The 5,807-nt window shown below is 42.1% G+C and overlaps 1 non-coding gene across 1 annotated transcript; it reads left to right on the plus strand.

The window, feature by feature from the left end:
- Window positions 1–5,013: 5,013 nt before the first annotated feature.
- On the plus strand, window positions 5,014–5,120 carry LOC120080677. The gene has a single exon (XR_005482626.1). It is a non-coding gene; the product is annotated as a small nucleolar RNA R71 (small nucleolar RNA).
- The last annotated feature ends 687 nt before the right edge of the window (window positions 5,121–5,807 follow it).

The raw sequence follows: 5,807 nt of genomic DNA on the forward strand, positions 1-5,807 counted from the left end.
TACTGCAATCAAATCGTATGGCTTTTACCAAAATGTTGATGAAACTTATGTCTACAAAAAGATCGTCAACGGTTCAGTAGTTTTCTTAGTGTTGTATGTAGATGATATCCTTCTCATTGGGAATGATGTAGGTCTACTGACTACAGTTAAAAACTGGCTAATGACCCAATTCCAAATGAAAGATTTGGGAGAGACTTAGTTTGTTCTGGGAATATAGATCTTTTGAAATCATAATAACGAAGTGTTGCACTGTCTCAGGGATTATACATTGACAAGATGTTGCTCAAGCACTTGACGTAGGACTCTAAAAGGGGCCTACTACTGTTCAAGCATGGAGTCACTTTGTCTAAGGACATGTGTCCTAAGACGCCTCAAGAAGTTGAGGAGATGAGACAGGTCCCATATGCATCTGTCGTTGGCAGTTTGATGTACGCGATGCTCTGCACTAGGCCAGAATCTGCTACGTTGTGGGAATAGTTAGTAGGTATCAGTCTAACTCAGGTCAGGGTCACTGGACCGTAGTGAAGAACACCCTCAAGTATCTTCGGAGAACGAGGGACTATATGCTCGTGTATGGATCTAGGGATTTGATCCTTACTGGATACACAGATTTTAATTTTCGAACTGATAGGAACTCTCGCAAGTCCATTTCTGTAAACCACAAACTCTAAGTTTCCTAGATAAGCATGTCTAGTCAAGGGAATGTTATATTAAATACTTAACAATTGGAAATCTATGTTTATTTATAGGAGTTGTGGAGAAAAGAAAAGAAAAACATATTAAATGAGGAAGCTCATTTATTAGTTTGGCTGGAGGCACTAAATATGGGGTGACGTGGCGATTTAATCCTTGAATTCGGGAGGCGGCAGAAAGATAAAAGAAAGAGGAACTTCAAAAGCTTGGTTTCGGCAATTGGCATAAGCAAATTTAATGATATCGGTGCCATTTGAAAGCTGGGAGAATCTAGTTTTCGAGGTTGTCTTGCCAGAGAAATATTAGAGGAGGAGAAGAATACGAAGTGAAGAATTTGTAGAGGAGGCAGAATCTCGGATTAATCAGGGTCTGAAGTGAAGAATTTTTTCGCAAGAACTTGGAGACTACCGCCGCATTGCTTGCGATGCACGATACCGCTTCTACCCATTTGGAAACATAATCAACAACCAATAGAATGTATTTGTGACCATTTGATGGTGGAAATGGTCCCATGAAGTCTATGCTTCAGATGTCGAATAACTCCAATTCTAAGATGATATTCATGGGCATCACATTCTTCCATGAAATGTTTCCCATGCATTGGCACCGGTCGCATTTCATTGAGTAGTCTCTTGCGTCCTTAAATAAAGTTGGCCAAAAATATCCACTTTCTAACACCTTTGCAGCTGTGCGTTGACCTCCAAAATGTCCACCATACGGTGAGTCATGGCATTGGGATAGTATATGTTGGTAAGCAGCTTCTGGTACGCATAGGTGCAAATCTGGTCTGACCCCCTCTTGTAAAGATTTGGCTCGTCCCAATAATAAGACTTACATTCGTGTCTGAGCCACCTCTTTTGATGGGTTGTGTAGTTCTCAGGAAATTGTTCACAAACCAGATAATTGACCACATCTGCATACCATGGTAACTCTTCAATTTTGAACAGCTGCTCATCTGGGAAGGTTGTGTTCACCTCCGACTGGTTGCTATCGATTTCTAAATTTTTTAATCTTGATAGGTGGTCCACAACCTGGTTTTCTGTCCCCTTACGATCAATGATTTCCATGTTGAATTCTTGAATGAAGAGAACCCATCGAATCAACCTCGTCTTTGCATCTTTATTTGTCATTAAATATTTGATTGCTGAGTGGTCGGTGTGAACGATCACTTTGGATCCCAGCAAGTAAGCTCTGAATTTCTCCAGTGCAAAGATCACCGCAAGAAGTTCTTTTTCAATAGTAGTGTAATTTGTTTGGGCAGGGTTCAAGGTTCTACTCACATATGCGATGGGGTGTAGCATTGTTTTCTTCTTTTGCGCTAGCACCGCCCCCAGCGCATAACAGCTAGCGTCGAATATCAACTCAAACGGCTTCATTTAGTTTGGTGCGATCAACACAGATGTGGTTATCTATGCGTTCTTCAGTATCTTGAACGCGTTGAGGCATTGTTCATCAAAGTCATTCTCTCGGCCTCTAGCAAGGCACTCAACGGTCGAGCAATTTTTTAAAAGACCTTCACAAAATGTCGATAAAATCCTGCATGCCCTAGGAAGCTCCTAACAACCTTCACATTTGTTGGAGGTGGGAGCTTTTCAATGGCCTCAATCTTCGCCTTATCCACCTCTAGCCCGTCCTTGGAGACTTTGTGCCCGAGCACAATACCTTCCTTCACTATGAAGTGGCACTTCTCCCAATTCAGCACAAGATTTGTCTCTTCACATCTTCTCAGTATCTTTTCCAAATTGTTTAGACAAACTTCATATGTTTGCCCATACACCAAGAAGTCGTCCATAAAAATTTCCATTGAATCTTCAAGATACTCGGAGAAGATGGCCATCATACATCTCTGGAACATGCTTGGCACATTACATAATCCAAATGGCATGCATAAAAAAGCAAACGTTCCGTAGGGGAGGGTGAATGTGGTTTTCTCTTGATCTTCATGAGCAATCATGATTTGGTTGTAGCCTGCATATCCGTCCAAAAAGCAGAAGTAATCATTTTCTGCTAGGCGGTCTAGCATCTGATCGATAAAAAGCAAGGGGAAATGATCTTTCTTCGTCGCTGCATTCAGTTTGCGATAGTCCATGCAAATCCGCCAGTCAATGACGGTCTTCATTGGTATTAATTCATTATTTTCATTTGGGACTACCATCATCCCTTCTTTCTTGGGCACACATTGCACGGGGCTGACCCACGTGCTATCAGCGATTGGATAAATAATGTCTGGGTCCAACCATTTGATTATCTCCTTTTTCACGACCTCCTTCATTGCAGGGTTTAGTTTACGCTGATGTTTGATCGATCCATTTTGATTTTCCTCGAGACATATCCTGTGCATGCAATATGTGGGGCTAATGCCTCTTATGTCTGCCAGCGTCCAACCTATTACTTTTATGTGCTTTCTTAGGATGCTCAGCAGCACATGCTCTTGTTCTTCTTGAAGTGCAGAGGAAATTATTACTGGTAGAGTTTCATTTTGCCCCAGAAAAGCATACTTCAGGTGGTTTGGCAAGGTTTTCAAGTCCACAGTGAGTGGTTTTTCCAAGGATGTTTTTGTGCTTTTCTCTCTTCATTCGTTGTCAGTTTTTCTTCTTTGGTTGTCGTTTCCATAATCGCATTGCAGGTTGCTACGGATGCTGTCGCATCCTCTCTTCCATTTTCTCTTTGGACTCTTCTTCTTCGTTATAACTGGGTTCATTGTCGAAATCTGTTAGGTCTTATTCTTCCGGATACTTCATGACCTTAATAATGTCAAACCTGAGCTTCTTTCCATTCAAAACTCATTGTGATCTCTCCCTTGTACATATCAATCTGAGCGTGACCAGTGGATAAAAATGGTCATCTCAAAATGATGGATACATCCTTGTCCGCTTCATAATTGAGGATGATGAAATCTGTCGGTAAGATAAGTTTGTCAATCGAGACCAGGACATCCTTCACCTTCCCTTGTGGATGAACTAGGGACCTATCAACTAGCAGGAGAGTCATCGTCGTGGGCGCCAGTTGCCCCAGATTCAGCTGCTTAAAAATTGAAAGGGGCAATAAGTTGATACTGGCTCTGAGATCGCAAAGCGCTTGACCTATATATAACCCTTCAATTGAGCAGGGTATTGTGAAACTTTCGGGGTCACGCATTTTCAGTGGAATAATGGTTTTTTCCCTTTGCGTTAACGGCATCGTTGCGACACCTGTGCTCATTTTCTTCGTCATCATGTCCTTCAGAAACTTTGTATATTTTGGCATTTGTTCAATCGCTTCAGTGAAAGGGATATTGATATGTAACTGTTTCAGCATGTCCATGAAGTGATGATATTGCACTTCATCATTTTTCTTCTTCTTAAGTCTCTGAGGAAATGGTGGCAACTGTATTTTCGGGATTCCTTGTTCCATAAGCTTAGAAGTGGGTGCAACTTCTGGTTTCATCATCTCTTGTTCTTCTGGTTCCTCTTGTGTTAACGGGGTCTGGGATTCCATCGCAACTGGAATAGTCTGGCTTGGCTCCTTTTTTTCTTCCACCACTGTCTTTTCGCTTTGTAAAGTCACAACTTGTCATTGCTCCTTTCCCGTACTTCCTAGGTTGCGCGGGAGCTCAGCTGAACTCAGCAACGCCCCTTGCGGTCTACTTTTGAATTCGCCCGTAATCTGTCCTATCTGAATTTCGAGATTGCGGATTGAAGTCGCCTGATTCTGGAGTTCTTTTTATTCTTCTCAATACACTACTTTAGTAAGCTCTCTAGAGATGAAGATTGTGGCGCCTGTGAATTGCTAGCTTGATTTTGCAATTGACCGTTTGTTCGTGGGAAAAATCCTGGTGGCCCTTCTTTTTGCGCCATTGATGAAATTTTTTTTGTTGATTTTTCCACGCAAAATTGGGGTGGTTTCTCCACCTAGGGTTGTAAGTATTGGAGAAAAGGGTTATTCTTTACGAAGTAAATAGATTGTGGGTTCCTCGGACACTCTTCCATCGGATGGGCTTCTCCGTAAGTGGCACAACTTGTGCTCGTTTGATCGATTGCGTTGACCTGCCCTCTATGCATTCCTGGGCTACTGATTGCGATTCCTTGTATTAGATTCATCATCGCATTCATTTAGATTTGTAAGGATGCGATGGCCTCATTACTTGCGTCATATTCTTTAATTCTCAGTCGTTGATCGCTTTCCCTCCCGTCTTCATGATTCTTCGAAATGCGATTAAGGATATTTTTAGCCTCGTTATATGTTTTGTCGAGCAGACCTCTAGCTACTGCCGCATTGGCAGCCATCTGCGATGTAGGGTTCAAATTATGATAAAAGATTTCCATTTGGAGACAATCAGGTAGGCCATTGTGCGGACAATCTCGCATCAATCTTTTAAACCTCGCCCAGGCATCATTGAGTGATTCGTTAATGTCCTGTTCAAAATTAGTAATCAACTTCCTCCTTCTTGCATTCTCTGTCCGGGGGAAGTACTTCTTCATGAACTTTTCCACTACTTATTCCCAAGACGTAATCTTCCCTGGTTCGAGAGAGTAAGCCCACTTCCTTGCTTGGTCGCATAGTGAAAATGGGAACAACGTTAGTCAAACCTCCTCAGCTAAGATGTTTGAAAACACAAAAGTATTGCAGATTTCAATAAAACTCCGAAGATGGGCATGCGGATCCTCGCCACGCCTTCCGCCAAACTGTCTAATAGTCTGAATCATCTGCAACATAACCAGTTTCATTTTGAACCTCGATCCGTCCAAGGCTAGCCTCATGATTCCTGGGGAGAAATCATAGAGGTTAGGCGACGCATAGTCACAAATGGGCCTATTGTGGTCATTCACCAGAAGAATGGGGTTTTCCATGAGATTATTTATGTTTGGTGCTCTGTCTTTCGACTCTGCCATATTGGCGATTGTTTCTTCTTCTTTTTTGGAAAGTTCTTTCAATCTCTAGGTCGTAGTTGGGCTCAGGAAATTGTCCTTTGCTCATACGACACCCGTTTCTTCCCTTACCAAAGGAGAGCAGTGCACAGAGGTTGAAAGCTGCAAAGAAAATCAAAAGTTACTGTTAGCACAATATGTGTAGTCGTAGTCCTCGACAACGACGCCAAAAACTTGATGCATTGTGAATGTGATGAAATAATGGTA

This window comes from Benincasa hispida, chromosome 6, assembly GCF_009727055.1.
Source record: "Benincasa hispida cultivar B227 chromosome 6, ASM972705v1, whole genome shotgun sequence".
NCBI lineage: Eukaryota > Viridiplantae > Streptophyta > Magnoliopsida > Cucurbitales > Cucurbitaceae > Benincasa > Benincasa hispida.